The 27,891-nt window shown below is 52.1% G+C and overlaps 22 non-coding genes and 24 pseudogenes across 22 annotated transcripts; all 46 read left to right on the forward strand.

Moving 5' to 3' along the window:
- Positions 1-384: 384 nt before the first annotated feature.
- LOC148924963 (5S ribosomal RNA) lies at positions 385-503 on the forward strand. The gene has a single exon (XR_016131587.1). It is a non-coding gene; the product is annotated as a 5S ribosomal RNA (ribosomal RNA).
- An 889-nt stretch (positions 504-1,392) lies between these two features.
- Positions 1,393-1,511, forward strand: LOC148924964 (5S ribosomal RNA). The gene has a single exon (XR_016131410.1). It is a non-coding gene; the product is annotated as a 5S ribosomal RNA (ribosomal RNA).
- A 394-nt stretch (positions 1,512-1,905) lies between these two features.
- On the forward strand, positions 1,906-2,024 carry LOC148924965 (5S ribosomal RNA). The gene has a single exon (XR_016131384.1). It is a non-coding gene; the product is annotated as a 5S ribosomal RNA (ribosomal RNA).
- A 393-nt stretch (positions 2,025-2,417) lies between these two features.
- Positions 2,418-2,523, forward strand: LOC148924966 (5S ribosomal RNA; annotated as a pseudogene).
- A 392-nt stretch (positions 2,524-2,915) lies between these two features.
- On the forward strand, positions 2,916-3,034 carry LOC148924967 (5S ribosomal RNA). The gene has a single exon (XR_016131185.1). It is a non-coding gene; the product is annotated as a 5S ribosomal RNA (ribosomal RNA).
- A 394-nt stretch (positions 3,035-3,428) lies between these two features.
- On the forward strand, positions 3,429-3,534 carry LOC148924968 (5S ribosomal RNA; annotated as a pseudogene).
- Positions 3,535-3,927: 393 nt separating this feature from the next.
- LOC148924969 (5S ribosomal RNA) lies at positions 3,928-4,046 on the forward strand. Its single transcript, XR_016131385.1, has one exon. It is a non-coding gene; the product is annotated as a 5S ribosomal RNA (ribosomal RNA).
- A 393-nt stretch (positions 4,047-4,439) lies between these two features.
- LOC148924970 (5S ribosomal RNA) lies at positions 4,440-4,558 on the forward strand. The gene has a single exon (XR_016131411.1). It is a non-coding gene; the product is annotated as a 5S ribosomal RNA (ribosomal RNA).
- A 394-nt stretch (positions 4,559-4,952) lies between these two features.
- Positions 4,953-5,058, forward strand: LOC148924971 (5S ribosomal RNA; annotated as a pseudogene).
- A 393-nt stretch (positions 5,059-5,451) lies between these two features.
- On the forward strand, positions 5,452-5,557 carry LOC148924972 (5S ribosomal RNA; annotated as a pseudogene).
- Positions 5,558-5,950: 393 nt separating this feature from the next.
- On the forward strand, positions 5,951-6,069 carry LOC148924973 (5S ribosomal RNA). Its single transcript, XR_016131412.1, has one exon. It is a non-coding gene; the product is annotated as a 5S ribosomal RNA (ribosomal RNA).
- Positions 6,070-6,463: 394 nt separating this feature from the next.
- LOC148924974 (5S ribosomal RNA) lies at positions 6,464-6,569 on the forward strand (annotated as a pseudogene).
- Positions 6,570-7,461: 892 nt separating this feature from the next.
- LOC148924975 (5S ribosomal RNA) lies at positions 7,462-7,567 on the forward strand (annotated as a pseudogene).
- Positions 7,568-8,449: 882 nt separating this feature from the next.
- LOC148924976 (5S ribosomal RNA) lies at positions 8,450-8,555 on the forward strand (annotated as a pseudogene).
- A 393-nt stretch (positions 8,556-8,948) lies between these two features.
- Positions 8,949-9,067, forward strand: LOC148924977 (5S ribosomal RNA). Its single transcript, XR_016131592.1, has one exon. It is a non-coding gene; the product is annotated as a 5S ribosomal RNA (ribosomal RNA).
- A 384-nt stretch (positions 9,068-9,451) lies between these two features.
- LOC148924978 (5S ribosomal RNA) lies at positions 9,452-9,570 on the forward strand. Its single transcript, XR_016131554.1, has one exon. It is a non-coding gene; the product is annotated as a 5S ribosomal RNA (ribosomal RNA).
- Positions 9,571-9,965: 395 nt separating this feature from the next.
- On the forward strand, positions 9,966-10,071 carry LOC148924979 (5S ribosomal RNA; annotated as a pseudogene).
- A 393-nt stretch (positions 10,072-10,464) lies between these two features.
- On the forward strand, positions 10,465-10,583 carry LOC148924980 (5S ribosomal RNA). The gene has a single exon (XR_016132199.1). It is a non-coding gene; the product is annotated as a 5S ribosomal RNA (ribosomal RNA).
- Positions 10,584-10,978: 395 nt separating this feature from the next.
- LOC148924981 (5S ribosomal RNA) lies at positions 10,979-11,084 on the forward strand (annotated as a pseudogene).
- Positions 11,085-11,966: 882 nt separating this feature from the next.
- Positions 11,967-12,072, forward strand: LOC148924982 (5S ribosomal RNA; annotated as a pseudogene).
- A 393-nt stretch (positions 12,073-12,465) lies between these two features.
- LOC148924983 (5S ribosomal RNA) lies at positions 12,466-12,584 on the forward strand. The gene has a single exon (XR_016131590.1). It is a non-coding gene; the product is annotated as a 5S ribosomal RNA (ribosomal RNA).
- Positions 12,585-13,478: 894 nt separating this feature from the next.
- LOC148924984 (5S ribosomal RNA) lies at positions 13,479-13,597 on the forward strand. Its single transcript, XR_016131302.1, has one exon. It is a non-coding gene; the product is annotated as a 5S ribosomal RNA (ribosomal RNA).
- A 384-nt stretch (positions 13,598-13,981) lies between these two features.
- Positions 13,982-14,100, forward strand: LOC148924985 (5S ribosomal RNA). The gene has a single exon (XR_016131285.1). It is a non-coding gene; the product is annotated as a 5S ribosomal RNA (ribosomal RNA).
- Positions 14,101-14,495: 395 nt separating this feature from the next.
- LOC148924986 (5S ribosomal RNA) lies at positions 14,496-14,601 on the forward strand (annotated as a pseudogene).
- Positions 14,602-14,982: 381 nt separating this feature from the next.
- On the forward strand, positions 14,983-15,101 carry LOC148924987 (5S ribosomal RNA; annotated as a pseudogene).
- A 1,381-nt stretch (positions 15,102-16,482) lies between these two features.
- On the forward strand, positions 16,483-16,588 carry LOC148924988 (5S ribosomal RNA; annotated as a pseudogene).
- Positions 16,589-16,980: 392 nt separating this feature from the next.
- LOC148924989 (5S ribosomal RNA) lies at positions 16,981-17,099 on the forward strand. The gene has a single exon (XR_016131425.1). It is a non-coding gene; the product is annotated as a 5S ribosomal RNA (ribosomal RNA).
- Positions 17,100-17,494: 395 nt separating this feature from the next.
- LOC148924990 (5S ribosomal RNA) lies at positions 17,495-17,600 on the forward strand (annotated as a pseudogene).
- A 393-nt stretch (positions 17,601-17,993) lies between these two features.
- LOC148924991 (5S ribosomal RNA) lies at positions 17,994-18,112 on the forward strand (annotated as a pseudogene).
- Positions 18,113-19,493: 1,381 nt separating this feature from the next.
- LOC148924992 (5S ribosomal RNA) lies at positions 19,494-19,599 on the forward strand (annotated as a pseudogene).
- A 392-nt stretch (positions 19,600-19,991) lies between these two features.
- Positions 19,992-20,110, forward strand: LOC148924993 (5S ribosomal RNA; annotated as a pseudogene).
- Positions 20,111-20,504: 394 nt separating this feature from the next.
- Positions 20,505-20,610, forward strand: LOC148924994 (5S ribosomal RNA; annotated as a pseudogene).
- Positions 20,611-21,002: 392 nt separating this feature from the next.
- Positions 21,003-21,108, forward strand: LOC148924995 (5S ribosomal RNA; annotated as a pseudogene).
- Positions 21,109-21,501: 393 nt separating this feature from the next.
- Positions 21,502-21,620, forward strand: LOC148924996 (5S ribosomal RNA). Its single transcript, XR_016131331.1, has one exon. It is a non-coding gene; the product is annotated as a 5S ribosomal RNA (ribosomal RNA).
- A 393-nt stretch (positions 21,621-22,013) lies between these two features.
- Positions 22,014-22,132, forward strand: LOC148924997 (5S ribosomal RNA). The gene has a single exon (XR_016131534.1). It is a non-coding gene; the product is annotated as a 5S ribosomal RNA (ribosomal RNA).
- A 394-nt stretch (positions 22,133-22,526) lies between these two features.
- Positions 22,527-22,632, forward strand: LOC148924998 (5S ribosomal RNA; annotated as a pseudogene).
- Positions 22,633-23,024: 392 nt separating this feature from the next.
- LOC148924999 (5S ribosomal RNA) lies at positions 23,025-23,130 on the forward strand (annotated as a pseudogene).
- A 393-nt stretch (positions 23,131-23,523) lies between these two features.
- LOC148925000 (5S ribosomal RNA) lies at positions 23,524-23,642 on the forward strand. Its single transcript, XR_016131332.1, has one exon. It is a non-coding gene; the product is annotated as a 5S ribosomal RNA (ribosomal RNA).
- Positions 23,643-24,035: 393 nt separating this feature from the next.
- LOC148925001 (5S ribosomal RNA) lies at positions 24,036-24,154 on the forward strand. The gene has a single exon (XR_016131413.1). It is a non-coding gene; the product is annotated as a 5S ribosomal RNA (ribosomal RNA).
- A 394-nt stretch (positions 24,155-24,548) lies between these two features.
- On the forward strand, positions 24,549-24,654 carry LOC148925002 (5S ribosomal RNA; annotated as a pseudogene).
- A 392-nt stretch (positions 24,655-25,046) lies between these two features.
- Positions 25,047-25,165, forward strand: LOC148925003 (5S ribosomal RNA). The gene has a single exon (XR_016132083.1). It is a non-coding gene; the product is annotated as a 5S ribosomal RNA (ribosomal RNA).
- A 395-nt stretch (positions 25,166-25,560) lies between these two features.
- Positions 25,561-25,666, forward strand: LOC148925004 (5S ribosomal RNA; annotated as a pseudogene).
- Positions 25,667-26,059: 393 nt separating this feature from the next.
- Positions 26,060-26,178, forward strand: LOC148925005 (5S ribosomal RNA). The gene has a single exon (XR_016131501.1). It is a non-coding gene; the product is annotated as a 5S ribosomal RNA (ribosomal RNA).
- Positions 26,179-26,571: 393 nt separating this feature from the next.
- Positions 26,572-26,690, forward strand: LOC148925006 (5S ribosomal RNA). Its single transcript, XR_016131414.1, has one exon. It is a non-coding gene; the product is annotated as a 5S ribosomal RNA (ribosomal RNA).
- Positions 26,691-27,084: 394 nt separating this feature from the next.
- On the forward strand, positions 27,085-27,190 carry LOC148925007 (5S ribosomal RNA; annotated as a pseudogene).
- Positions 27,191-27,583: 393 nt separating this feature from the next.
- LOC148925008 (5S ribosomal RNA) lies at positions 27,584-27,702 on the forward strand. Its single transcript, XR_016131689.1, has one exon. It is a non-coding gene; the product is annotated as a 5S ribosomal RNA (ribosomal RNA).
- The last annotated feature ends 189 nt before the right edge of the window (positions 27,703-27,891 follow it).

Below are 27,891 nucleotides of genomic sequence, written 5' to 3' on the forward strand. Positions count from 1 at the left end.
GAGTGCGTTCATTTTTTTTTCCGTTCAGTTGGTCTTGATGTGGTCCGACACTCGATTAGTGGTTGTCGAGTACGAGGACAAAAAGTACGACAATCTCCACGAGCCGGTGACGAGCGGGTCCCACAATCTTAAACGTGCCGAAAAACAGTAGCTGCGAACTAAAAGTGTTCGAAATGGCTCGAAACGGCCTCTTTTTGCTTCCCAGAGTAGCCACGGGCTGTACCCGTAGCTCAGAACGTGGGGCTCGGCGAGAGCTTCGCGGTGATATGCTGTGGGTCCCGTAACTCCTTCCCGATCAAAAGTTATACCCGTCTGGAGGGTGGGGGATCAGAACCTGCGCACGGGAGCGTACGCTATGAAAGAATAAAGTGTGAGGCTATTGATGGGTGCGATCATACTAGCCCTAATGCACCGGATCCCATCAGAACTTCGAAGTTAAGCGTGCTTGGGCGAGAGTAGTACTAGGATGGGTGACCCCCTGGGAAGTCCTTGTGTTGCACCCCTTTTTTTGCGAGTGCGTTCATTTTTTTTTCCGTTCACTTGGTCTTGATGTGGTCCGACACTCGATTAGCTGTTGTCGAGTACGAGGACAAAAAGTACGACAAACTCCACGAGCCGGTGACGAGCGAGTCCCACAATCTTAAACGTGCCGAAAAACAGTAGCTGCGAACTAAAAGTGTCCGAAATGGCTCGAAACGGCCTCTTTTTGCTTCCCGGAGTAGCCATGGGCTGTACACGTGGCTCAGAACGTGGGGCTCGGCGAGAGCTTCGCGGTGATATGCTGTGGGTCCCGTAACTCCTTCCGGATCAAAAGTTATGCCTGTGTGAAGGGTGGGGGATCAGAACCTGCGCACGGGAGCGTACGCTATGAAAGAATAAAGTGCGAGGCTATTGTTGGGTGCGATCATACCAGCACTAATGCACCGGATCCCATCAGAACTCCGAGGTTAAGCGTGCTAGGATGGGTGACCCCCTGGGAAGTCCTTGTGTTGCACCCCTTTTTTTGCGAGTGCGTTCATTTTTTTTTTCCGTTCAGTTGGTCTTGATGTGGTCCGACACTCGATTAGCTGTTGTCGAGTACGAGGACAAAAAGTACGACAATCTCCACGAGCCGGTGACGAGCGGGTCCCACAATCTTAAACGTGCCGAAAAACAGTAGCTGCGAACTAAAAGTGTCCGAAATTGCTCGAAACGTCCTCTTTTTGCTTCCCGGAGTAGCCACGGGCTATACCCGTAGCTCAGCACGTGGGACTCGACGAGAGCTTCGCGGTGATATGCTGTGGGTCCCGTAACTCCTTCCCGATCAAAAGTTATACCCGTCTGGAGGGTGGGGGATCAGAACCTGCGCACGGGAGCGTACGCTATGAAAGAATAAAGTGCGAGGCTATTGTTGGGTGCGATCATACCAGCACTAATGCACCGGATCCCATCAGAACTCCGAGGTTAAGCGTGCTTGGGCGAGAGTAGTGCTAGGATGGGTGACCCCCTGGGAAGTCCTTGTGTTGCACCCCTTTTTTTGCGAGTGCGTTCATTTTTTTTTTCCGTTCAGTTGGTCTTGATGTGGTCCGACACTCGATTAGTGGTTGTCGAGTACGAGGACAAAAAGTACGACAATCTCCACGAGCCGGTGACGAGCGGGTCCCACAATCTTAAACGTGCCGAAAAACAGTAGCTGCGAACTAAAAGTGTTCGAAATGGCTCGAAACGGCCACTTTTTGCTTCCCAGAGTAGCCACGGGCGGTACCCGTAGCTCAGAACGTGGGGCTCGGCGAGAGCTTCGCGGTGATATGCTGTGGGTCCCGTAACTCCTTCCCGATCAAAAGTTATACCCGTCTGGAGGGTGGGGGATCAGAACCTGCGCACGGGAGCGTACGCTATGAAAGAATAAAGTGCGAGGCTATTGATGGGTGCGATCATACCAGCCCTAATGCACCGGATCCCATCAGAACTTCGAAGTTAAGCGTGCTTGGGCGAGAGTAGTACTAGGATGGGTGACCCCCTGGGAAGTCCTTGTGTTGCACCCCTTTTTTTGCGAGTGCGTTCATTTTTTTTTTCCGGTGCGAGGCTATTGATGGGTCCGACACTCGATTAGCTGTTGTCGAGTACGAGGACAAAAAGTACGACAATCTCCACGAGCCGGTGACGAGCGGGTCCCACAATCTTAAACGTGCCGAAAAACAGTAGCTGCGAACTAAAAGTGTCCGAAATTGCTCGAAACGTCCTCTTTTTGCTTCCCGGAGTAGCCACGGGCTATACCCGTAGCTCAGCACGTGGGACTCGACGAGAGCTTCGCGGTGATATGCTGTGGGTCCCGTAACTCCTTCCCGATCAAAAGTTATACCCGTCTGGAGGGTGGGTGATCAGAACCTGCGTACGGGAGCGTACGCTATGAAAGAATAAAGTGCGGGGCTATTGATGGGTGCGATCATACCAGCACTAATGCACCGGATCCCATCAGAGCTCCGAAGTTAAGCGTGCTTGGGCGAGAGTAGTACTAGGATGGGTGACCCCCTGTTGCACCCCTTTTTTTGCGAGTGCGTTCATTTTTTTTTCCGTTCAGTTGGTCTTGATGTGGTCCGACACTCGATTAGTGGTTGTCGAGTACGAGGACAAAAAGTACGACAATCTCCACGAGCCGGTGACGAGCGGGTCCCACAATCTTAAACGTGCCGAAAAACAGTAGCTGCGAACTAAAAGTGTTCGAAATGGCTCGAAACGGCCTCTTTTTGCTTCTCAGAGTAGCTACGGGCTGTACCCGTAGCTCAGAACGTGGGGCTCGGCGAGAGCTTCGCGGTGATATGCTGTGGGTCCCGTAACTCCTTCCGGATCAAAAGTTATGCCTGTGTGAAGGGTGGGGATCAGAACCTGCGCACGGGAGCGTACGGTATGAAAGAATAAAGTGCGAGGCTAATGATGGGTGCGATCATACCAGCACTAATGCACCGGATCCCATCAGAACTTTGAAGTTAAGCGTGCTTGGGCGAGAGTAGTACTAGGATGGGTGACCCCCTGGGAAGTCCTTGTGTTGCACCCCTTTTTTTGCGAGTGCGTTCATTTTTTTTTTCCGTTCAGTTGGTCTTGATGTGGTCCGACACTCGATTAGCTGTTGTCGAGTACGAGGACAAAATGTACGACAATCTCCACGAGCCGGTGACGAGCGGGTCCCACAATCTTAAACGTGCCGAAAAACAGTAGCTGCGAACTAAAAGTGTCCGAAATTGCTCGAAACGGCCTCTTTTTGCTTCCCGGAGTAGCCACGGGCTATACCCGTAGCTCAGCACGTGGGACTCGGCAAGAGCTTCGCGGTGATATGCTGTGGGTCCCGTAACTCCTTCCCGATCAAAAGTTATACCCGTCTGGAGGGTGGGTGATCAGAACCTGCGCACGGGAGCGTATGCTATGAAAGAATAAAGTGCGGGGCTATTGATGGGTGCGATCATACCAGCACTAATGCACCGGATCCCATCAGAGCTCCGTAGTTAAGCGTGCTTGGGCGAGAGTAGTACTAGGATGGGTGACCCCCTGTTGCACCCCTTTTTTTGCGAGTGCGTTCATTTTTTTTTCCGTTCAGTTGGTCTTGATGTGGTCCGACACTCGATTAGTGGTTGTCGAGTACGAGGACAAAAAGTACGACAATCTCCACGAGCCGGTGACGAGCGGGTCCCACAATCTTAAACGTGCCGAAAAACAGTAGCTGCGAACTAAAAGTGTTCGAAATGGCTCGAAACGGCCTCTTTTTGCTTCCCAGAGTAGCCACGGGCTGTACCCGTTGCTCAGAACGTGGGGCTCGGCGAGAGCTTCGCGGTGATATGCTGTGGGTCCCGTAACTCCTTCCCGATCAAAAGTTATACCCGTCTGGAGGGTGGGGGATCAGAACCTGCGCACGGGAGCGTACGCTATGAAAGAATAAAGTGCGAGGCTATTGATGGGTGCGATCATACCAGCCCTAATGCACCGGATCCCATCAGAACTTCGAAGTTAAGCGTGCTTGGGCGAGAGTAGTACTAGGATGGGTGACCCCCTGGGAAGTCCTTGTGTTGCACCCCTTTTTTTGCGAGTGCGTTCATTTTTTTTTCCGTTCAGTTGGTCTTGATGTGGTCCGACACTCGATTAGCTGTTGTCGAGTACGAGGACAAAAAGTACGACAAACTCCACGAGCCGGTGACGAGCGAGTCCCACAATCTTAAACGTGCCGAAAAACAGTAGCTGCGAACTAAAAGTGTCCGAAATGGCTCGAAACGGCCTCTTTTTGCTTCCCGGAGTAGCCATGGGCTGTACACGTGGCTCAGAACGTGGGGCTCGGCGAGAGCTTCGCGGTGATATGCTGTGGGTCCCGTAACTCCTTCCGGATCAAAAGTTATGCCTGTGTGAAGGGTGGGGGATCAGAACCTGCGCACGGGAGCGTACGCTATGAAAGAATAAAGTGCGAGGCTATTGTTGGGTGCGATCATACCAGCACTAATGCACCGGATCCCATCAGAACTCCGAGGTTAAGCGTGCTTGGGCGAGAGTAGTGCTAGGATGGGTGACCCCCTGGGAAGTCCTTGTGTTGCACCCCTTTTTTTGCGAGTGCGTTCATTTTTTTTTTCCGTTCAGTTGGTCTTGATGTGGTCCAACACTCGATTAGCTGTTGTCGAGTACGAGGACAAAATGTACGACAATCTCCACGAGCCGGTGACGAGCGGGTCCCACAATCTTAAACGTGCCGAAAAACAGTAGCTGCGAACTAAAAGTGTCCGAAATTGCTCGAAACGGCCTCTTTTTGCTTCCCGGAGTAGCCACGGGCTATACCCGTAGCTCAGCACGTGGGACTCGGCAAGAGCTTCGCGGTGATATGCTGTGGGTCCCGTAACTCCTTCCCGATCAAAAGTTATACCCGTCTGGAGGGTGGGTGATCAGAACCTGCGCACGGGAGCGTACGCTATGAAAGAATAAAGTGCGGGGCTATTGATGGGTGCGATCATACCAGCACTAATGCACCGGATCCCATCAGAGCTCCGTAGTTAAGCGTGCTTGGGCGAGAGTAGTACTAGGATGGGTGACCCCCTGTTGCACCCCTTTTTTTGCGAGTGCGTTCATTTTTTTTTCCGTTCAGTTGGTCTTGATGTGGTCCGACACTCGATTAGTGGTTGTCGAGTACGAGGACAAAAAGTACGACAATCTCCACGAGCCGGTGACGAGCGGGTCCCACAATCTTAAACGAGCCGAAAAACAGTAGCTGCTAACTAAAAGTGTTCGAAATGGCTCGAAACGGCCTCTTTTTGCTTCCCAGAGTAGCCACGGGCTGTACCCGTTGCTCAGAACGTGGGGCTCGGCGAGAGCTTCGCGGTGATATGCTGTGGGTCCCGTAACTCCTTCCCGATCAAAAGTTATACCCGTCTGGAGGGTGGGTGATCAGAACCTGCGCACGGGAGCGTACGCTATGAAAGAATAAAGTGCGGGGCTATTGATGGGTGCGATCATACCAGCACTAATGCACCGGATCCCATCAGAGCTCCGTAGTTAAGCGTGCTTGGGCGAGAGTAGTACTAGGATGGGTGACCCCCTGTTGCACCCCTTTTTTTGCGAGTGCGTTCATTTTTTTTTCCGTTCAGTTGGTCTTGATGTGGTCCGACACTCGATTAGCTGTTGTCGAGTACGAGGACAAAAAGTACGACAAACTCCACGAGCCGGTGACGAGCGAGTCCCACAATCTTAAACGTGCCGAAAAACAGTAGCTGCGAACTAAAAGTGTCCGAAATGGCTCGAAACGGCCTCTTTTTGCTTCCCGGAGTAGCCATGGGCTGTACACGTGGCTCAGAACGTGGGGCTCGGCGAGAGCTTCGCGGTGATATGCTGTGGGTCCCGTAACTCCTTCCGGATCAAAAGTTATGCCTGTGTGAAGGGTGGGGGATCAGAACCTGCGCACGGGAGCGTACGCTATGAAAGAATAAAGTGCGAGGCTATTGTTGGGTGCGATCATACCAGCACTAATGCACCGGATCCCATCAGAACTCCGAGGTTAAGCGTGCTTGGGCGAGAGTAGTGCTAGGATGGGTGACCCCCTGGGAAGTCCTTGTGTTGCACCCCTTTTTTTGCGAGTGCGTTCATTTTTTTTTTCCGTTCAGTTGGTCTTGATGTGGTCCGACACTCGATTAGCTGTTGTCGAGTACGAGGACAAAAAGTACGACAATCTCCACGAGCCAGTGACGAGCGGGTCCCACAATCTTAAACGTGCCGAAAAACAGTAGCTGCGAACTAAAAGTGTCCGAAATTGCTCGAAACGTCCTCTTTTTGCTTCCCGGAGTAGCCACGGGCTATACCCGTAGCTCAGCACGTGGGACTCGGCGAGAGCTTCGCGGTGATATGCTGTGGGTCCCGTAACTCCTTCCCGATCAAAAGTTATACCCGTCTGGAGGGTGGGTGATCAGAACCTGCGTACGGGAGCGTACGCTATGAAAGAATAAAGTGCGGGGCTATTGATGGGTGCGATCATACCAGCACTAATGCACCGGATCCCATCAGAGCTCCGAAGTTAAGCGTGCTTGGGCGAGAGTAGTACTAGGATGGGTGACCCCCTGTTGCACCCCTTTTTTTGCGAGTGCGTTCATTTTTTTTTCCGTTCAGTTGGTCTTGATGTGGTCCGACACTCGAATAGTGGTTGTCGAGTACGAGGACAAAAAGTACGACAATCTCCACGAGCCGGTGACGAGCGGGTCCCACAATCTTAAACGTGCCGAAAAACAGTAGCTGCGAACTAAAAGTGTTCGAAATGGCTCGAAACGGCCTCTTTTTGCTTCTCAGAGTAGCCACGGGCTGTACCCGTAGCTCAGAACGTGGGGCTCGGCGAGAGCTTCGCGGTGATATGCTGTGGGTCCCGTAACTCCTTCCCGATCAAAAGTTATACCCGTCTGGAGGGTGGGGGATCAGAACCTGCGCACGGGAGCGTACGCTATGAAAGAATAAAGTGCGAGGCTATTGATGGGTGCGATCATACCAGCCCTAATGCACCGGATACCATCATAACTCCGAAGTTAAGCGTGCTTGGGCGAGAGTAGTACTAGGATGGGTGACCCCCTGTTGCACCCCTTTTTTTGCGAGTGCGTTCATTTTTTTTTCCGTTCAGTTGGTCTTGATGTGGTCCGACACTCGAATAGTGGTTGTCGAGTACGAGGACAAAAAGTACGACAATCTCCACGAGCCGGTGACGAGCGGGTCCCACAATCTTAAACGTGCCGAAAAACAGTAGCTGCGAACTAAAAGTGTCCGAAATTGCTCGAAACGTCCTCTTTTTGCTTCCCGGAGTAGCCACGGGCTATACCCGTAGCTCAGCACGTGGGACTCGGCGAGAGCTTCGCGGTGATATGCTGTGGGTCCCGTAACTCCTTCCCGATCAAAAGTTATACCCGTCTGGAGGGTGGGTGATCAGAACCTGCGTACGGGAGCGTACGCTATGAAAGAATAAAGTGCGGGGCTATTGATGGGTGCGATCATACCAGCACTAATGCACCGGATCCCATCAGAGCTCCGAAGTTAAGCGTGCTTGGGCGAGAGTAGTACTAGGATGGGTGACCCCCTGTTGCACCCCTTTTTTTGCGAGTGCGTTCATTTTTTTTTCCGTTCAGTTGGTCTTGATGTGGTCCGACACTCGAATAGTGGTTGTCGAGTACGAGGACAAAAAGTACGACAATCTCCACGAGCCGGTGACGAGCGGGTCCCACAATCTTAAACGTGCCGAAAAACAGTAGCTGCGAACTAAAAGTGTTCGAAATGGCTCGAAACGGCCTCTTTTTGCTTCTCAGAGTAGCCACGGGCTGTCCCCGTAGCTCAGAACGTGGGGCTCGGCGAGAGCTTCGCGGTGATATGCTGTGGGTCCCGTAACTCCTTCCCGATCAAAAGTTATACCCGTCTGGAGGGTGGGGGATCAGAACCTGCGCACGGGAGCGTACGCTATGAAAGAATAAAGTGCGAGGCTATTGATGGGTGCGATCATACCAGCCCTAATGCACCGGATACCATCATAACTCCGAAGTTAAGCGTGCTTGGGCGAGAGTAGTACTAGGATGGGTGACCCCCTGTTGCACCCCTTTTTTTGCGAGTGCGTTCATTTTTTTTTCCGTTCAGTTGGTCTTGATGTGGTCCGACACTCGAATAGTGGTTGTCGAGTACGAGGACAAAAAGTACGACAATCTCCACGAGCCGGTGACGAGCGAGTCCCACAATCTTAAACGTGCCGAAAAACAGTAGCTGCGAACTAAAAGTGTTCGAAATGGCCTCTTTTTGCTTCCCGGAGTAGCCACGGGCTGTACACGTAGCTCAGAACGTGGGGCTCGGCGAGAGCTTCGCGGTGATATGCTGTGGGTCCCGTAACTCCTTCCGGATCAAAAGTTATGCCTGTGTGAAGGGTGGGGGATCAGAACCTGCGCACGGGAGCGTACGCTATGAAAGAATAAAGTGCGAGGCTATTGATGGGTGCGATCATACCAGCACTAATGCACCGGATCCCATCAGAGCTCCGAAGTTAAGCGTGCTTGGGCGAGAGTAGTACTAGGATGGGTGACCCCCTGTTGCACCCCTTTTTTTGCGAGTGCGTTCATTTTTTTTTCCGTTCAGTTGGTCTTGATGTGGTCCGACACTCGATTAGTGGTTGTCGAGTACGAGGACAAAAAGTACGACAATCTCCACGAGCCGGTGACGAGCGGGTCCCACAATCTTAAACGTGCCGAAAAACAGTAGCTGCGAACTAAAAGTGTTCGAAATGGCTCGAAACGGCCTCTTTTTGCTTCTCAGAGTAGCCACGGGCTGTACCCGTAGCTCAGAACGTGGGGCCCGGCGAGAGCTTCGCGGTGATATGCTGTTGGTCCCGTAACTCCTTCCCGATCAAAAGTTATACCCGTCTGGAGGGTGGGGGATCAGAACCTGCGCACGGGAGCGTACGCTATGAAAGAATAAAGTGCAAGGCTATTGATGGGTGCGATCATACCAGCCCTAATGCACCGGATACCATCAGAACTCCGAAGTTAAGCGTGCTTGGGCGAGAGTAGTACTAGGATGGGTGACCCCCTGGGAAGTCCTCGTGTTGCACCCGTTTTTTTGCGAGTGCGTTCATTTTTTTTTTCCGTTCAGTTGGTCTTGATGTGGTGCGACACTCGATTAGCTGTTGTCGAGTACGAGGACAAAAAGTACGACAATCTCCACGAGCCGGTGACGAGCGGGTCCCACAATCTTAAACGTGCCGAAAAACAGTAGCTGCGAACTAAAAGTGTCCGAAATTGCCTCTTTTTGCTTCCCGGAGTAGCCACGGGCTGTACACGTAGCTTAGAACGTGGGGCTCGGCGAGAGCTTCGCGGTGATATGCTGTGGGTCCCGTAACTCCTTCCGGATCAAAAGTTATGCATGAGTGAAGGGTGGGGGATCAGAACCTGCGCACGGGAGCGTATGCTATGAAAGAATAAAGTGCGAGGCTATTGATGGGTGCGATCATACCAGCACTAATGCACCGGATCCCATCAGAACTTCGAAGTTAAGCGTGCTTGGGCGAGAGTAGTACTAGGATGGGTGACCCCCTGGGAAGTCCTTGTGTTCCACCCCTTTTTTTGCGAGTGCGTTCATTTTTTTTTTTCCGTTCAGTTGGTCTTGATGTGGTCCGACACTCGATTAGCTGTTGTCGAGTACGAGGACAAAAAGTACGACAATCTCCACGAGCCGGTGACGAGCGGGTCCCACAATCTTAAACGTGCCGAAAAACAGTAGCTGCGAACTAAAAGTGTCCGAAATTGCTCGAAACGGCCTCTTTTTGCTTCCCGGAGTAGCCACGGGCTATACCCGTAGCTCAGCACGTGGGACTCGGCAAGAGCTTCGCGGTGATATGCTGTGGGTCCCGTAATTCCTTCCCGATCAAAAGTTATACCCGTCTGGAGGGTGGGTGATCAGAACCTGCGCACGGGAGCGTACGCTATGAAAGAATAAAGTGCGGGGCTATTGATGGGTGCAATCATACCAGCACTAATGCACCGGATCCCATCAGAGCTCCGTAGTTAAGCGTGCTTGGGCGAGAGTAGTACTAGGATGGGTGACCCCCTGTTGCACCCCTTTTTTTGCGAGTGCGTTCATTTTTTTTTCCGTTCAGTTGGTCTTGATGTGGTCCGACACTCGATTAGTGGTTGTCGAGTACGAGGACAAAAAGTACGACAAACTCCACGAGCCGGTGACGAGCGAGTCCCACAATCTTAAACGTGCCGAAAAACAGTAGCTGCGAACTAAAAGTGTCCGAAATGGCTCGAAACGGCCTCTTTTTGCTTCCCGGAGTAGCCATGGGCTGTACACGTGGCTCAGAACGTGGGGCTCGGCGAGAGCTTCGCGGTGATATGCTGTGGGTCCCGTAACTCCTTCCGGATCAAAAGTTATGCATGTGTGAAGGGTGGGGGATCAGAACCTGCGCACGGGAGCGTATGCTATGAAAGAATAAAGTGCGAGGCTATTGATGGGTGCGATCATACCAGCACTAATGCACCGGATCCCATCAGAACTTCGAAGTTAAGCGTGCTTGGGCGAGAGTAGTACTAGGATGGGTGACCCCCTGGGAAGTCCTTGTGTTGCACCCCTTTTTTTGCGAGTGCGTTCATTTTTTTTTTTCCGTTCAGTTGGTCTTGATGTGGTCCGACACTCGATTAGCTGTTGTCGAGTACGAGGACAAAAAGTACGACAATCTCCACGAGCCGGTGACGAGCGGGTCCCACAATCTTAAACGTGCCGAAAAACAGTAGCTGCGAACTAAAAGTGTCCGAAATTGCTCGAAACGGCCTCTTTTTGCTTCCCGGAGTAGCCACGGGCTATACCCGTAGCTCAGCACGTGGGACTCGGCGAGAGCTTCGCGGTGATATGCTGTGGGTCCCGTAACTCCTTCCCGATCAAAAGTTATACCCGTCTGGAGGGTGGGTGATCAGAATCTGCGTACGGGAGCGTACGCTATGAAAGAATAAAGTGCGGGGCTATTGATGGGTGCGATCATACCAGCACTAATGCACCGGATCCCATCAGAGCTCCGAAGTTAAGCGTGCTTGGGCGAGAGTAGTACTAGGATGGGTGACCCCCTGTTGCACCCCTTTTTTTGCGAGTGCGTTCATTTTTTTTTCCTTTCAGTTGGTCTTGATGTGGTCCGACACTCGATTAGTGGTTGTCGAGTACGAGGACAAAAAGTACGACAATCTCCACGAGCCGGTGACGAGCGGGTCCCACAATTTTAAACGTGCCGAAAAACAGTAGCTGCGAACTAAAAGTGTTCGAAATGGCTCGAAACGGCCTCTTTTTGCTTCTCAGAGTAGCCACGGGCTGTACCCGTAGCTCAGAACGTGGGGCTCGGCGAGAGCTTCGCGGTGATATGCTGTGGGTCCCGTAACTCCTTCCCGATCAAAAGTTATACCCGTCTGGAGGGTGGGGGATCAGAACCTGCGCACGGGAGCGTACGCTATGAAAGAATAAAGTGCGAGGCTATTGATGGGTGCGATCATACCAGCCCTAATGCACCGGATACCATCATAACTCCGAAGTTAAGCGTGCTTGGGCGAGAGTAGTACTAGGATGGGTGACCCCCTGTTGCACCCCTTTTTTTGCGAGTGCGTTCATTTTTTTTTCCGTTCAGTTGGTCTTGATGTGGTCCGACACTCGAATAGTGGTTGTCGAGTACGAGGACAAAAAGTACGACAATCTCCACGAGCCGGTGACGAGCGAGTCCCACAATCTTAAACGTGCCGAAAAACAGTAGCTGCGAACTAAAAGTGTTCGAAATGGCCTCTTTTTGCTTCCCGGAGTAGCCACGGGCTGTACACGTAGCTCAGAACGTGGGGCTCGGCGAGAGCTTCGCGGTGATATGCTGTGGGTCCCGTAACTCCTTCCGGATCAAAAGTTATGCCTGTGTGAAGGGTGGGGGATCAGAACCTGCGCACGGGAGCGTACGCTATGAAAGAATAAAGTGCGAGGCTATTGATGGGTGCGATCATACCAGCACTAATGCACCGGATCCCATCAGAGCTCCGAAGTTAAGCGTGCTTGGGCGAGAGTAGTACTAGGATGGGTGACCCCCTGTTGCACCCCTTTTTTTGCGAGTGCGTTCATTTTTTTTTCCGTTCAGTTGGTCTTGATGTGGTCCGACACTCGATTAGTGGTTGTCGAGTACGAGGACAAAAAGTACGACAATCTCCACGAGCCGGTGACGAGCGGGTCCCACAATCTTAAACGTGCCGAAAAACAGTAGCTGCGAACTAAAAGTGTTCGAAATGGCTCGAAACGGCCTCTTTTTGCTTCTCAGAGTAGCCACGGGCTGTACCCGTAGCTCAGAACGTGGGGCTCGGCGAGAGCTTCGCGGTGATATGCTGTTGGTCCCGTAACTCCTTCCCGATCAAAAGTTATACCCGTCTGGAGGGTGGGGGATCAGAACCTGCGCACGGGAGCGTACGCTATGAAAGAATAAAGTGCAAGGCTATTGATGGGTGCGATCATACCAGCCCTAATGCACCGGATACCATCAGAACTCCGAAGTTAAGCGTGCTTGGGCGAGAGTAGTACTAGGATGGGTGACCCCCTGGGAAGTCCTTGTGTTGCACCCCTTTTTTTGCGAGTGCGTTCATTTTTTTTTTTCGTTCAGTTGGTCTTGATGTGGTCCGACACTCGATTAGCTGTTGTCGAGTACGAGGACAAAAAGTACGACAATCTCCACGAGCCGGTGACGAGCGGGTCCCACAATCTTAAACGTGCCGAAAAACAGTAGCTGCGAACTAAAAGTGTCCGAAATTGCTCGAAACGGCCTCTTTTTGCTTCCCGGAGTAGCCACGGGCTATACCCGTAGCTCAGCACGTGGGACTCGGCGAGAGCTTCGCGGTGATATGCTGTGGGTCCCGTAACTCCTTCCGGATCAAAAGTTATGCCTGTGTGAAGGGTGGGGGATCAGAACCTGCGCACGGGAGCGTACGCTATGAAAGAATAAAGTGCGAGGCTATTGATGGGTGCGATCATACCAGCACTAATGCACCGGATCCCTTCAGAACTCCGAGGTTAAGCGTGCTTGGGCGAGAGTAGTACTAGGACGGGTGACCCCCTGTTGCACCCCTTTTTTTGCGAGTGCGTTCATTTTTTTTTTCCGTTCAGTTGGTCTTGATGTGGTCCGACACTCGATTAGCTGTTGTCGAGTACGAGGACAAAAAGTACGACAATCTCCACGAGCCGGTGACGAGCGGGTCCCACAATCTTAAACGTGCCGAAAAACAGTAGCTGCGAACTAAAAGTGTCCGAAATTGCTCGAAACGGCCTCTTTTTGCTTCCCGGAGTAGCCACGGGCTATACCCGTAGCTCAGCACGTGGGACTCGGCGAGAGCTTCGCGGTGATATGCTGTGGGTCCCGTAACTCCTTCCGGATCAAAAGTTATGCTTGTGTGAAGGGTGGGGGATCAGAACCTGCGCACGGGAGCGTACGGTATGAAAGAATAAAGTGCGAGGCTATTGATGGGTGCGATCATACCAGCACTAATGCACCGGATCCCAACAGAACTCCGAAGTTAAGCGTGCTTGGGCGAGAGTAGTATTAGGATGGGTGACCCCCTGGGAAGTCCTCGTGTTGCACCCGTTTTTTTGCGAGTGCGTTCATTTTTTTTTTTCGTTCAGTTGGTCTTGATGTGGTGCGACACTCGATTAGCTGTTGTCGAGTACGAGGACAAAAAGTACGACAATCTCCACGAGCCGGTGACGAGCGGGTCCCACAATCTTAAACGTGCCGAAAAACAGTAGCTGCGAACTAAAAGTGTCCGAAATTGCCTCTTTTTGCTTCCCGGAGTAGCCACGGGCTGTACACGTAGCTTAGAACGTGGGGCTCGGCGAGAGCTTCGCGGTGATATGCTGTGGGTCCCGTAACTCCTTCCGGATCAAAAGTTATGCATGAGTGAAGGGTGGGGGATCAGAACCTGCGCACGGGAGCGTATGCTATGAAAGAATAAAGTGCGAGGCTATTGATGGGTGCGATCATACCAGCACTAATGCACCGGATCCCATCAGAACTTCGAAGTTAAGCGTGCTTGGGCGAGAGTAGTACTAGGATGGGTGACCCCCTGGGAAGTCCTTGTGTTGTACCCCTTTTTTTGCGAGTGCGTTCATTTTTTTTTTTCCGTTCAGTTGGTCTTGATGTGGTCCGACACTCGATTAGCTGTTGTCGAGTACGAGGACAAAAAGTACGACAATCTCCACGAGCCGGTGACGAGCGGGTCCCACAATCTTAAACGTGCCGAAAAACAGTAGCTGCGAACTAAAAGTGTCCGAAATTGCTCGAAACGGCCTCTTTTTGCTTCCCGGAGTAGCCACGGGCTATACCCGTAGCTCAGCACGTGGGACTCGGCAAGAGCTTCGCGGTGATATGCTGTGGGTCCCGTAATTCCTTCCCGATCAAAAGTTATACCCGTCTGGAGGGTGGGTGCTCAGAACCTGCGCACGGGAGCGTACGCTATGAAAGAATAAAGTGCGGGGCTATTGATGGGTGCAATCATACCAGCACTAATGCACCGGATCCCATCAGAGCTCCGTAGTTAAGCGTGCTTGGGCGAGAGTAGTACTAGGATGGGTGACCCCCTGTTGCACCCCTTTTTTTGCGAGTGCGTTCATTTTTTTTTCCGTTCAGTTGGTCTTGATGTGGTCCGACACTCGATTAGTGGTTGTCGAGTACGAGGACAAAAAGTACGACAAACTCCACGAGCCGGTGACGAGCGAGTCCCACAATCTTAAACGTGCCGAAAAACAGTAGCTGCGAACTAAAAGTGTCCGAAATGGCTCGAAACGGCCTCTTTTTGCTTCCCGGAGTAGCCATGGGCTGTACACGTGGGGCTCGGCGAGAGCTTCGCGGTGATATGCTGTGGGTCCCGTAACTCCTTCCCGATCAAAAGTTATACCCGTCTGGAGGGTGGGGGATCAGAACCTGCGCACGGGAGCGTACGCTATGAAAGAATAAAGTGCGAGGCTATTGATGGGTGCGATCATACCAGCCCTAATGCACCGGATACCATCAGAACTCCGAAGTTAAGTGTGCTTGGGCGAGAGTAGTACTAGTATGGGTGACCCCCAGGGAAGTCCTTGTGTTGCACCCCATTTTTTGCGAGTGCGTTCATTTTTTTTTTTCGTTCAGTTGGTCTTGATGTGGTCCGACACTCGATTAGCTGTTGTCGAGTACGAGGACAAAAAGTACAACAATCTCCACGAGCCGGTGACGAGCGAGTCCCACAATCTTAAACGTGCCGAAAAACAGTAGCTGCGAACTAAAAGTGTCCGAAATGGCCTCTTTTTGCTTCCCGGAGTAGCCACGGGCTGTACACGTAGCTCAGAACGTGGGGCTCGGCGAGAGCTTCGCGGTGATATGCTGTGGGTCCCGTAACTCCTTCCGGATCAAAAGTTATGCCTGTGTGAAGGGTGGGGGATCAGAACCTGCGCACGGGAGCGTACGCTATGAAAGAATAAAGTGCGAGGCTATTGATGGGTGCGATCATACCAGCACTAATGCACCGGATCCCTTCAGAACTCCGAGGTTAAGCGTGCTTGGGCGAGAGTAGTACTAGGACGGGTGACCCCCTGTTGCACCCCTTTTTTTGCGAGTGCGTTCATTTTTTTTTTCCGTTCAGTTGGTCTTGATGTGGTCCAACACTCGATTAGCTGTTGTCGAGTACGAGGACAAAAAGTACGACAATCTCCACGAGCCGGTGACGAGCGGGTCCCACAATCTTAAACGTGCCGAAAAACAGTAGCTGCGAACTAAAAGTGTCCGAAATTGCTCGAAACGGCCTCTTTTTGCTTCCCGGAGTAGCCACGGGCTATACCCGTAGCTCAGCACGTGGGACTCGGCGAGAGCTTCGCGGTGATATGCTGTGGGTCCCGTAACTCCTTCCCGATCAAAAGTTATACCCGTCTGGAGGGTGGGTGATCAGAACCTGCGCACGGGAGCGTACGCTATGAAAGAATAAAGTGCGGGGCTATTGATGGGTGCGATCATACAGCACTAATGCACCGGATCCCATCAGAGCTCCGAAGTTAAGCGTGCTTGGGCGAGAGTAGTACTAGGATGGGTGACCCCCTGTTGCACCCCTTTTTTTGCGAGTGCGTTCATTTTTTTTCCGTTCAGTTGGTCTTGATGTGGTCCGACACTCGATTAGTGGTTGTCGAGTACGAGGACAAAAAGTACGACAATCTCCACGATCCGGTGACGAGCGGGTCCCACAATCTTAAACGTGCCGAAAAACAGTAGCTGCGAACTAAAAGTGTTCGAAATGGCTCGAAACGGCCTCTTTTTGCTTCCCAGAGTAGCCACGGGCTGTACCCGTAGCTCAGAACGTGGGGCTCGGCGAGAGCTTCGCGGTGATATGCTGTGGGTACCGTAACTCCTTCCCGATCAAAAGTTATACCCGTCTGGAGGATGGGGGATCAGAACCTGCGCACGGGAGCGTACGCTATGAAAGAATAAAGTGCGGGGCTATTGATGGGTGCGATCATACCAGCACTAATGCACCGGATCCCATCAGAGCTCCGTAGTTAAGCGTGCTTGGGCGAGAGTAGTACTAGGATGGGTGACCCCCTGTTGCACCCCTTTTTTTGCGAGTGCGTTCATTTTTTTTCCGTTCAGTTGGTCTTGATGTGGTCCGACACTCGATTAGTGGTTGTCGAGTACGAGGACAAAAAGTACGACAAACTCCACGAGCCGGTGACGAGCGAGTCCCACAATCTTAAACGTGCCGAAAAACAGTAGCTGCGAACTAAAAGTGTCCGAAATGGCTCGAAACGGCCTCTTTTTGCTTCCCGGAGTAGCCATGGGCTGTACACGTGGCTCAGAACGTGGGGCTCGGCGAGAGCTTCGCGGTGATATGCTGTGGGTCCCGTAACTCCTTCCGGATCAAAAGTTATGCATGTGTGAAGGGTGGGGGATCAGAACCTGCGCACGGGAGCGTATGCTATGAAAGAATAAAGTGCGAGGCTATTGATGGGTGCGATCATACCAGCACTAATGCACCGGATCCCATCAGAACTTCGAAGTTAAGCGTGCTTGGGCGAGAGTAGTACTAGGATAGGTGACCCCCTGGGAAGTCCTTGTGTTGCACCCCTTTTTTTGCGAGTGCGTTCATTTTTTTTTTTCCGTTCAGTTGGTCTTGATGTGGTCCGACACTCGATTAGCTGTTGTCGAGTACGAGGACAAAAAGTACGACAATCTCCACGAGCCGGTGACGAGCGGGTCCCACAATCTTAAACGTGCCGAAAAACAGTAGCTGCGAACTAAAAGTGTCCGAAATTGCTCGAAACGGCCTCTTTTTGCTTCCCGGAGTAGCCACGGGCTATACCCGTAGCTCAGCACGTGGGACTCGGCGAGAGCTTCGCGGTGATATGCTGTGGGTCCCGTAACTCCTTCCCGATCAAAAGTTATACCCGTCTGGAGGGTGGGTGATCAGAACCTGCGTACGGGAGCGTACGCTATGAAAGAATAAAGTGCGGGGCTATTGATGGGTGCGATCATACCAGCACTAATGCACCGGATCCCATCAGAGCTCCGAAGTTAAGCGTGCTTGGGCGAGAGTAGTACTAGGATGGGTGACCCCCTGTTGCACCCCTTTTTTTGCGAGTGCGTTCATTTTTTTTTCCTTTCAGTTGGTCTTGATGTGGTCCGACACTCGATTAGTGGTTGTCGAGTACGAGGACAAAAAGTACGACAATCTCCACGAGCCGGTGACGAGCGGGTCCCACAATTTTAAACGTGCCGAAAAACAGTAGCTGCGAACTAAAAGTGTTCGAAATGGCTCGAAACGGCCTCTTTTTGCTTCTCAGAGTAGCCACGGGCTGTACCCGTAGCTCAGAACGTGGGGCTCGGCGAGAGCTTCGCGGTGATATGCTGTGGGTCCCGTAACTCCTTCCCGATCAAAAGTTATACCCGTCTGGAGGGTGGGGGATCAGAACCTGCGCACGGGAGCGTACGCTATGAAAGAATAAAGTGCGAGGCTATTGATGGGTGCGATCATACCAGCCCTAATGCACCGGATACCATCAGAACTCCGAAGTTAAGTGTGCTTGGGCGAGAGTAGTACTAGGATGGGTGACCCCCAGGGAAGTCCTTGTGTTGCACCCCTTTTTTTGCGAGTGCGTTCATTTTTTTTTTTCGTTCAGTTGATCTTGATGTGGTCCGACACTCGATTAGCTGTTGTCGAGTACGAGGACAAAAAGTACAACAAACTCCACGAGCCGGTGACGAGCGAGTCCCACAATCTTAAACGTGCCGAAAAACAGTAGCTGCGAACTAAAAGTGTCCGAAATGGCCTCTTTTTGCTTCCCGGAGTAGCCACGGGCTGTACACGTAGCTCAGAACGTGGGGCTCGGCGAGAGCTTCGCGGTGATATGCTGTGGGTCCCGTAACTCCTTCCGGATCAAAAGTTATGCCTGTGTGAAGGGTGGGGGATCAGAACCTGCGCACGGGAGCGTACGCTATGAAAGAATAAAGTGCGAGGCTATTGATGGGTGCGATCATACCAGCACTAATGCACCGGATCCCTTCAGAACTCCGAGGTTAAGCGTGCTTGGGCGAGAGTAGTACTAGGACGGGTGACCCCCTGTTGCACCCCTTTTTTTGCGAGTGCGTTCATTTTTTTTTTCCGTTCAGTTGGTCTTGATGTGGTCCAACACTCGATTAGCTGTTGTCGAGTACGAGGACAAAAAGTACGACAATCTCCACGAGCCGGTGACGAGCGGGTCCCACAATCTTAAACGTGCCGAAAAACAGTAGCTGCGAACTAAAAGTGTCCGAAATTGCTCGAAACGGCCTCTTTTTGCTTCCCGGAGTAGCCACGGGCTATACCCGTAGCTCAGCACGTGGGACTCGGCGAGAGCTTCGCGGTGATATGCTGTGGGTCCCGTAACTCCTTCCCGATCAAAAGTTATACCCGTCTGGAGGGTGGGTGATCAGAACCTGCGCACGGGAGCGTACGCTATGAAAGAATAAAGTGCGGGGCTATTGATGGGTGCGATCATACAGCACTAATGCACCGGATCCCATCAGAGCTCCGAAGTTAAGCGTGCTTGGGCGAGAGTAGTACTAGGATGGGTGACCCCCTGTTGCACCCCTTTTTTTGCGAGTGCGTTCATTTTTTTTCCGTTCAGTTGGTCTTGATGTGGTCCGACACTCGATTAGTGGTTGTCGAGTACGAGGACAAAAAGTACGACAATCTCCACGATCCGGTGACGAGCGGGTCCCACAATCTTAAACGTGCCGAAAAACAGTAGCTGCGAACTAAAAGTGTTCGAAATGGCTCGAAACGGCCTCTTTTTGCTTCCCAGAGTAGCCACGGGCTGTACCCGTAGCTCAGAACGTGGGGCTCGGCGAGAGCTTCGTGGTGATATGCTGTGGGTACCGTAACTCCTTCCCGATCAAAAGTTATACCCGTCTGGAGGATGGGGGATCAGAACCTGCGCACGGGAGCGTACGCTATGAAAGAATAAAGTGCGGGGCTATTGATGGGTGCGATCATACCAGCACTAATGCACCGGATCCCATCAGAGCTCCGTAGTTAAGCGTGCTTGGGCGAGAGTAGTACTAGGATGGGTGACCCCCTGTTGCACCCCTTTTTTTGCGAGTGCGTTCATTTTTTTTCCGTTCAGTTGGTCTTGATGTGGTCCGACACTCGATTAGTGGTTGTCGAGTACGAGGACAAAAAGTACGACAAACTCCACGAGCCGGTGACGAGCGAGTCCCACAATCTTAATCGTGCCGAAAAACAGTAGCTGCGAACTAAAAGTGTCCGAAATGGCTCGAAACGGCCTCTTTTTGCTTCCCGGAGTAGCCATGGGCTGTACACGTGGCTCAGAACGTGGGGCTCGGCGAGAGCTTCGCGGTGATATGCTGTGGGTCCCGTAACTCCTTCCGGATCAAAAGTTATGCCTGTGTGAAGGGTGGGGGATCAGAACCTGCGCACGGGAGCGTACGCTATGAAAGAATAAAGTGCGAGGCTATTGTTGGGTGCGATCATACCAGCACTAATGCACCGGATCCCATCAGAACTCCGAGGTTAAGCGTGCTTGGGCGAGAGTAGTGCTAGGATTGGTGACCCCCTGGGAAGTCCTTGTGTTGCACCCCTTTTTTTGCGAGTGCGTTCATTTTTTTTTTCCGTTCAGTTGGTCTTGATGTGGTCCGACACTCGATTAGCTGTTGTCGAGTACGAGGACAAAAAGTACGACAATCTCCACGAGCCGGTGACGAGCGGGTCCCACAATCTTAAACGTGCCGAAAAACAGTAGCTGCGAACTAAAAGTGTCCGAAATTGCTCGAAACGGCCTCTTTTTGCTTCCCGGAGTAGCCACGGGCTATACCCGTAGCTCAGCACGTGGGACTCGGCGAGAGCTTCGCGGTGATATGCTGTGGGTCCCGTAACTCCTTCCCAATCAAAAGTTATACCCGTCTGGAGGGTGGGTGATCAGAACCTGCGCACGGGAGCGTACGCTATGAAAGAATAAAGTGCGGGGCTATTGATGGGTGCGATCATACCAGCACTAATGCACCGGATCCCATCCGAGCTCCGAAGTTAAGCGTGCTTGGGCGAGAGTAGTACTAGGATGGGTGACCCCTTGTTGCACCCCTTTTTTTGCGAGTGCGTTCATTTTTTTTCCGTTCAGTTGGTCTTGATGTGGTCCGACACTCGATTAGTGGTTGTCGAGTACGAGGACAAAAAGTACGACAAACTCCACGAGCCGGTGACGAGCGAGTCCCACAATCTTAAACGTGCCGAAAAACAGTAGCTGCGAACTAAAAGTGTCCGAAATTGCTCGAAACGGCCTCTTTTTGCTTCCCGGAGTAGCCACGGGCTATACCCGTAGCTCAGCACGTGTGACTCGGCAAGAGCTTCGCGGTGATATGCTGTGGGTCCCGTAACTCCTTCCCGATCAAAAGTTATACCCGTCTGGAGGGTGGGTGATCAGAACCTGCGCACGGGAGCGTACGCTATGAAAGAATAAAGTGCGGGGCTATTGATGGGTGCAATCATACCAGCACTAATGCACCGGATCCCATCAGAGCTCCGAAGTTAAGCGTGCTTGGGCGAGAGTAGTACTAGGATGGGTGACCCCCTGTTGCACCCCTTTTTTTGCGAGTGCGTTCATTTTTTTTTCCGTTCAGTTGGTCTTGATGTGGTCCGACACTCGATTAGTGGTTGTCGAGTACGAGGACAAAAAGCACGACAATCTCCACGAGCCGGTGACGAGCGGGTCCCACAATCTTAAACGTGCCGAAAAACAGTAGCTGCGAACTAAAAGTGTTCGAAATGGCTCGAAACGGCCTCTTTTTGCTTCCCAGAGTAGCCACGGGCTGTACCCGTAGCTCAGAACGTGGGGCTCGGCGAGAGCTTCGCGGTGATATGCTGTGGGTCCCGTAACTCCTTCCCGATCAAAAGTTATACCCGTCTGGAGGGTGGGGGATCAGAACCTGCGCACGGGAGCGTACGCTATGAAAGAATAAAGTGCGAGGCTATTGATGGGTGCGATCATACCAGCCCTAATGCACCGGATCCCATCAGAACTTCGAAGTTAAGCGTGCTTGGGCGAGAGTAGTACTAGGATGGGTGACCACCTGGGAAGTCCTTGTGTTGCACCCCTTTTTTTGCGAGTGCGTTCATTTTTTTTTCCGTTCAGTTGGTCTTGATGTGGTCCGACACTCGATTAGCTGTTGTCGAGTACGAGGACAAAAAGTACGACAAACTCCACGAGCCGGTGACGAGCGAGTCCCACAATCTTAAACGTGCCGAAAAACAGTAGCTGCGAACTAAAAGTGTCCGAAATGGCTCGAAACGGCCTCTTTTTGCTTCCCGGAGTAGCCATGGGCTGTACACGTGGCTCAGAACGTGGGGCTCGGCGAGAGCTTCGCGGTGATATGCTGTGGGTCCCGTAACTCCTTCCGGATCAAAAGTTATGCCTGTGTGAAGGGTGGGGGATCAGAACCTGCGCACGGGAGCGTACGCTATGAAAGAATAAAGTGCGAGGCTATTGTTGGGTGCGATCATACCAGCACTAATGCACCGGATCCCATCAGAACTCCGAGGTTAAGCGTGCTTGGGCGAGACTAGTGCTAGGATGGGTGACCCCCTGGGAAGTCCTTGTGTTGCACCCCTTTTTTTGCGAGTGCGTTCATTTTTTTTTTCCGTTCAGTTGGTCTTGATGTGGTCCGACACTCGATTAGCTGTTGTCGAGTACGAGGACAAAAAGTACGACAATCTCCACGAGCCGGTGACGAGCGGGTCCCACAATCTTAAACGTGCCGAAAAACAGTAGCTGCGAACTAAAAGTGTCCGAAATTGCTCGAAACGGCCTCTTTTTGCTTCCCGGAGTAGCCACGGGCTATACCCGTAGCTCAGCACGTGGGACTCGGCGAGAGCTTCGCGGTGATATGCTGTGGGTCCCGTAACTCCTTCCCAATCAAAAGTTATACCCGTCTGGAGGGTGGGTGATCAGAACCTGCGCACGGGAGCGTACGCTATGAAAGAATAAAGTGCGGGGCTATTGATGGGTGCGATCATACCAGCACTAATGCACCGGATCCCATCCGAGCTCCGAAGTTAAGCGTGCTTGGGCGAGAGTAGTACTAGGATGGGTGACCCCTTGTTGCACCCCTTTTTTTGCGAGTGCGTTCATTTTTTTTCCGTTCAGTTGGTCTTGATGTGGTCCGACACTCGATTAGTGGTTGTCGAGTACGAGGACAAAAAGTACGACAAACTCCACGAGCCGGTGACGAGCGAGTCCCACAATCTTAAACGTGCCGAAAAACAGTAGCTGCGAACTAAAAGTGTCCGAAATTGCTCGAAACGGCCTCTTTTTGCTTCCCGGAGTAGCCACGGGCTATACCCGTAGCTCAGCACGTGTGACTCGGCAAGAGCTTCGCGGTGATATGCTGTGGGTCCCGTAACTCCTTCCCGATCAAAAGTTATACCCGTCTGGAGGGTGGGTGATCAGAACCTGCGCACGGGAGCGTACGCTATGAAAGAATAAAGTGCGGGGCTATTGATGGGTGCAATCATACCAGCACTAATGCACCGGATCCCATCAGAGCTCCGAAGTTAAGCGTGCTTGGGCGAGAGTAGTACTAGGATGGGTGACCCCCTGTTGCACCCCTTTTTTTGCGAGTGCGTTCATTTTTTTTTCCGTTCAGTTGGTCTTGATGTGGTCCGACACTCGATTAGTGGTTGTCGAGTACGAGGACAAAAAGCACGACAATCTCCACGAGCCGGTGACGAGCGGGTCCCACAATCTTAAACGTGCCGAAAAACAGTAGCTGCGAACTAAAAGTGTTCGAAATGGCTCGAAACGGCCTCTTTTTGCTTCCCAGAGTAGCCACGGGCTGTACCCGTAGCTCAGAACGTGGGGCTCGGCGAGAGCTTCGCGGTGATATGCTGTGGGTCCCGTAACTCCTTCCCGATCAAAAGTTATACCCGTCTGGAGGGTGGGGGATCAGAACCTGCGCACGGGAGCGTACGCTATGAAAGAATAAAGTGCGAGGCTATTGATGGGTGCGATCATACCAGCCCTAATGCACCGGATCCCATCAGAACTTCGAAGTTAAGCGTGCTTGGGCGAGAGTAGTACTAGGATGGGTGACCACCTGGGAAGTCCTTGTGTTGCACCCCTTTTTTTGCGAGTGCGTTCATTTTTTTTTCCGTTCAGTTGGTCTTGATGTGGTCCGACACTCGATTAGCTGTTGTCGAGTACGAGGACAAAAAGTACGACAAACTCCACGAGCCGGTGACGAGCGAGTCCCACAATCTTAAACGTGCCGAAAAACAGTAGCTGCGAACTAAAAGTGTCCGAAATGGCTCGAAACGGCCTCTTTTTGCTTCCCGGAGTAGCCATGGGCTGTACACGTGGCTCAGAACGTGGGGCTCGGCGAGAGCTTCGCGGTGATATGCTGTGGGTCCCGTAACTCCTTCCGGATCAAAAGTTATGCCTGTGTGAAGGGTGGGGGATCAGAACCTGCGCACGGGAGCGTACGCTATGAAAGAATAAAGTGCGAGGCTATTGTTGGGTGCGATCATACCAGCACTAATGCACCGGATCCCATCAGAACTCCGAGGTTAAGCGTGCTTGGGCGAGAGTAGTGCTAGGATGGGTGACCCCCTGGGAAGTCCTTGTGTTGCACCCCTTTTTTTGCGAGTGCGTTCATTTTTTTTTTCCGTTCAGTTGGTCTTGATGTGGTCCGACACTCGATTAGCTGTTGTCGAGTACGAGGACAAAAAGTACGACAATCTCCACGAGCCGGTGACGAGCGGGTCCCACAATCTTAAACGTGCCGAAAAACAGTAGCTGCGAACTAAAAGTGTCCGAAATTGCTCGAAACGGCCTCTTTTTGCTTCCCGGAGTAGCCACGGGCTATACCCGTAGCTCAGCACGTGGGACTCGGCGAGAGCTTCGCGGTGATATGCTGTGGGTCCCGTAACTCCTTCCCAATCAAAAGTTATACCCGTCTGGAGGGTGGGTGATCAGAACCTGCGCACGGGAGCGTACGCTATGAAAGAATAAAGTGCGGGGCTATTGATGGGTGCGATCATACCAGCACTAATGCACCGGATCCCATCAGAGCTCCGAAGTTAAGCGTGCTTGGGCGAGAGTAGTACTAGGATGGGTGACCCCTTGTTGCACCCCTTTTTTTGCGAGTGCGTTCATTTTTTTTCCGTTCAGTTGGTCTTGATGTGGTCCGACACTCGATTAGTGGTTGTCGAGTACGAGGACAAAAAGTACGACAAACTCCACGAGCCGGTGACGAGCGAGTCCCACAATCTTAAACGTGCCGAAAAACAGTAGCTGCGAACTAAAAGTGTCCGAAATGGCTCGAAACGGACTCTTTTTGCTTCCCGGAGTAGCCATGGGCTGTTCACGTGGCTCAGAACGTGGGGCTCGGCGAGAGCTTCGCGGTGATATGCTGTGGGTCCCGTAACTCCTTCCGGATCAAAAGTTATGCATGTGTGAAGGGTGGGGGATCAGAACCTGCGCACGGGACCGTATGCTATGAAAGAATAAAGTGCGAGGCTATTAATGGGTGCGATCATACCAGCACTAATGCACCGGATCCCATCAGAACTTCGAAGTTAAGCGTGCTTGGGCGAGAGTAGTACTAGGATGGGTGACCACCTGGGAAGTCCTTGTGTTGCACCCCTTTTTTTGCGAGTGCGTTCATTATTTTTTTTCCGTTCAGTTGGTCTTGATGTGGTCCGACACTCGATTAGCTGTTGTCGAGTACGAGGACAAAAAGTACGACAATCTCCACGAGCCGGTGACGAGCGGGTCCCACAATATTAAACGTGCCGAAAAACAGTAGCTGCGAACTAAAAGTGTCCGAAATTGCTCGAAACGGCCTCTTTTTGCTTCCCGGAGTAGCCACGGGCTATACCCGTAGCTCAGCACGTGTGACTCGGCAAGAGCTTCGCGGTGATATGCTGTGGGTCCCGTAACTCCTTCCCGATCAAAAGTTATACCCGTCTGGAGGGTGGGTGATCAGAACCTGCGCACGGGAGCGTACGCTATGAAAGAATAAAGTGCGGGGCTATTGATGGGTGCAATCATACCAGCACTAATGCACCGGATCCCATCAGAGCTCCGTAGTTAAGCGTGCTTGGGCGAGAGTAGTACTAGGATGGGTGACCCCCTGTTGCACCCCTTTTTTTGCGAGTGCGTTCATTTTTTTTTCCGTTCAGTTGGTCTTGATGTGGTCCGACACTCGATTAGTGGTTGTCGAGTACGAGGACAAAAAGTACGACAATCTCCACGAGCCGGTGACGAGCGGGTCCCACAATCTTAAACGTGCCGAAAAACAGTAGCTGCGAACTAAAAGTGTTCGAAATGGCTCGAAACGGCCTCTTTTTGCTTCCCAGAGTAGCCACGGGCTGTACCCGTAGCTCAGAACGTGGGGATCGGCGAGAGCTTCGCGGTGATATGCTGTGGGTCCCGTAACTCCTTCCCGATCAAAAGTTATACCCGTCTGGAGGGTGGGGGATCAGAACCTGCGCACGGGAGCGTACGCTATGAAAGAATAAAGTGCGAGGCTATTGATGGGTGTGATCATACCAGCCCTAATGCACCGGATCCCATCAGAACTTCGAAGTTAAGCGTGCTTGGGCGAGAGTAGTACTAGGATGGGTGACCCCCTGGGAAGTCCTTGTGTTGCACCCCTTTTTTTGCGAGTGCGTTCATTTTTTTTTCCGTTCAGTTGGTCTTGATGTGGTCCGACACTCGATTAGCTGTTGTCGAGTACGAGGACAAAAAGTACGACAAACTCCACGAGCCGGTGACGAGCGAGTCCCACAATCTTAAACGTGCCGAAAAACAGTAGCTGCGAACTAAAAGTGTCCGAAATGGCTCGAAACGGCCTCTTTTTGCTTCCCGGAGTAGCCATGGGCTGTACACGTGGCTCAGAACGTGGGGCTCGGCGAGAGCTTCGCGGTGATATGCTGTGGGTCCCGTAACTCCTTCCGGATCAAAAGTTATGCCTGTGTGAAGGGTGGGGGATCAGAACCTGCGCACGGGAGCGTACGCTATGAAAGAATAAAGTGCGAGGCTATTGTTGGGTGCGATCATACCAGCACTAATGCACCGGATCCCATCAGAACTCCGAGGTTAAGCGTGCTTGGGCGAGAGTAGTGCTAGGATGGGTGACCCCCTGGGAAGTCCTTGTGTTGCACCCCTTTTTTTGCGAGTGCGTTCATTTTTTTTTTCCGTTCAGTTGGTCTTGATGTGGTCCGACACTCGATTAGCTGTTGTCGAGTACGAGGACAAAAAGTACGACAATCTCCACGAGCCGGTGACGAGCGGGTCCCACAATCTTAAACGTGCCGAAAAACAGTAGCTGCGAACTAAAAGTGTCCGAAATTGCTCGAAACGTCCTCTTTTTGCTTCCCGGAGTAGCCACGGGCTATACCCGTAGCTCAGCACGTGGGACTCGGCGAGAGCTTCGCGGTGATATGCTGTGGGTCCCGTAACTCCTTCCCGATCAAAAGTTATACCCGTCTGGAGGGTGGGTGATCAGAACCTGCGTACGGGAGCGTACGCTATGAAAGAATAAAGTGCGGGGCTATTGATGGGTGCGATCATACCAGCACTAATGCACCGGATCCCATCAGAGCTCCGAAGTTAAGCGTGCTTGGGCGAGAGTAGTACTAGGATGGGTGACCCCCTGTTGCACCCCTTTTTTTGCGAGTGCGTTCATTTTTTTTTCCGTTCAGTTGGTCTTGATGTGGTCCGACACTCGATTAGTGGTTGTCGAGTACGAGGACAAAAAGTACGACAATCTCCACGAGCCGGTGACGAGCGGGTCCCACAATTTTAAACGTGCCGAAAAACAGTAGTTGCGAACTAAAAGTGTTCGAAATGGCTCGAAACGGCCTCTTTTTGCTTCTCAGAGTAGCCACGGGCTGTACCCGTAGCTCAGAACGTGGGGCTCGGCGAGAGCTTCGCGGTGATATGCTGTGGGTCCCGTAACTCCTTCCCGATCAAAAGTTATACCCGTCTGGAGGGTGGAGGATCAGAACCTGCGCACGGGAGCGTACGCTATGAAAGAATAAAGTGCGAGGCTATTGATGGGTGTGATCATACCAGCCCTAATGCACCGGATACCATCAGAACTCCGAAGTTAAGCGTGCTTGGGCGAGAGTAGTACTAGGATGGGTGACCCCCTGGGAAGTCCTTGTGTTGCACCCCTTTTTTTGCGAGTGCGTTCATTTTTTTTTTTCGTTCAGTTGGTCTTGATGTGGTCCGACACTCGATTAGCTGTTGTCGAGTACGAGGACAAAAAGTACAACAAACTCCACGAGCCGGTGACGAGCGAGTCCCACAATCTTAAACGTGCCGACAAACAGTAGCTGCGAACTAAAAGTGTTCGAAATGGCT

This window comes from Salvia hispanica, chromosome 5 (genome assembly GCF_029641045.1).
Source record: "Salvia hispanica isolate PSC_SH4W2 chromosome 5, Shi_PSC_v1, whole genome shotgun sequence".
NCBI classification, from domain to species: Eukaryota; Viridiplantae; Streptophyta; class Magnoliopsida; order Lamiales; family Lamiaceae; genus Salvia; species Salvia hispanica.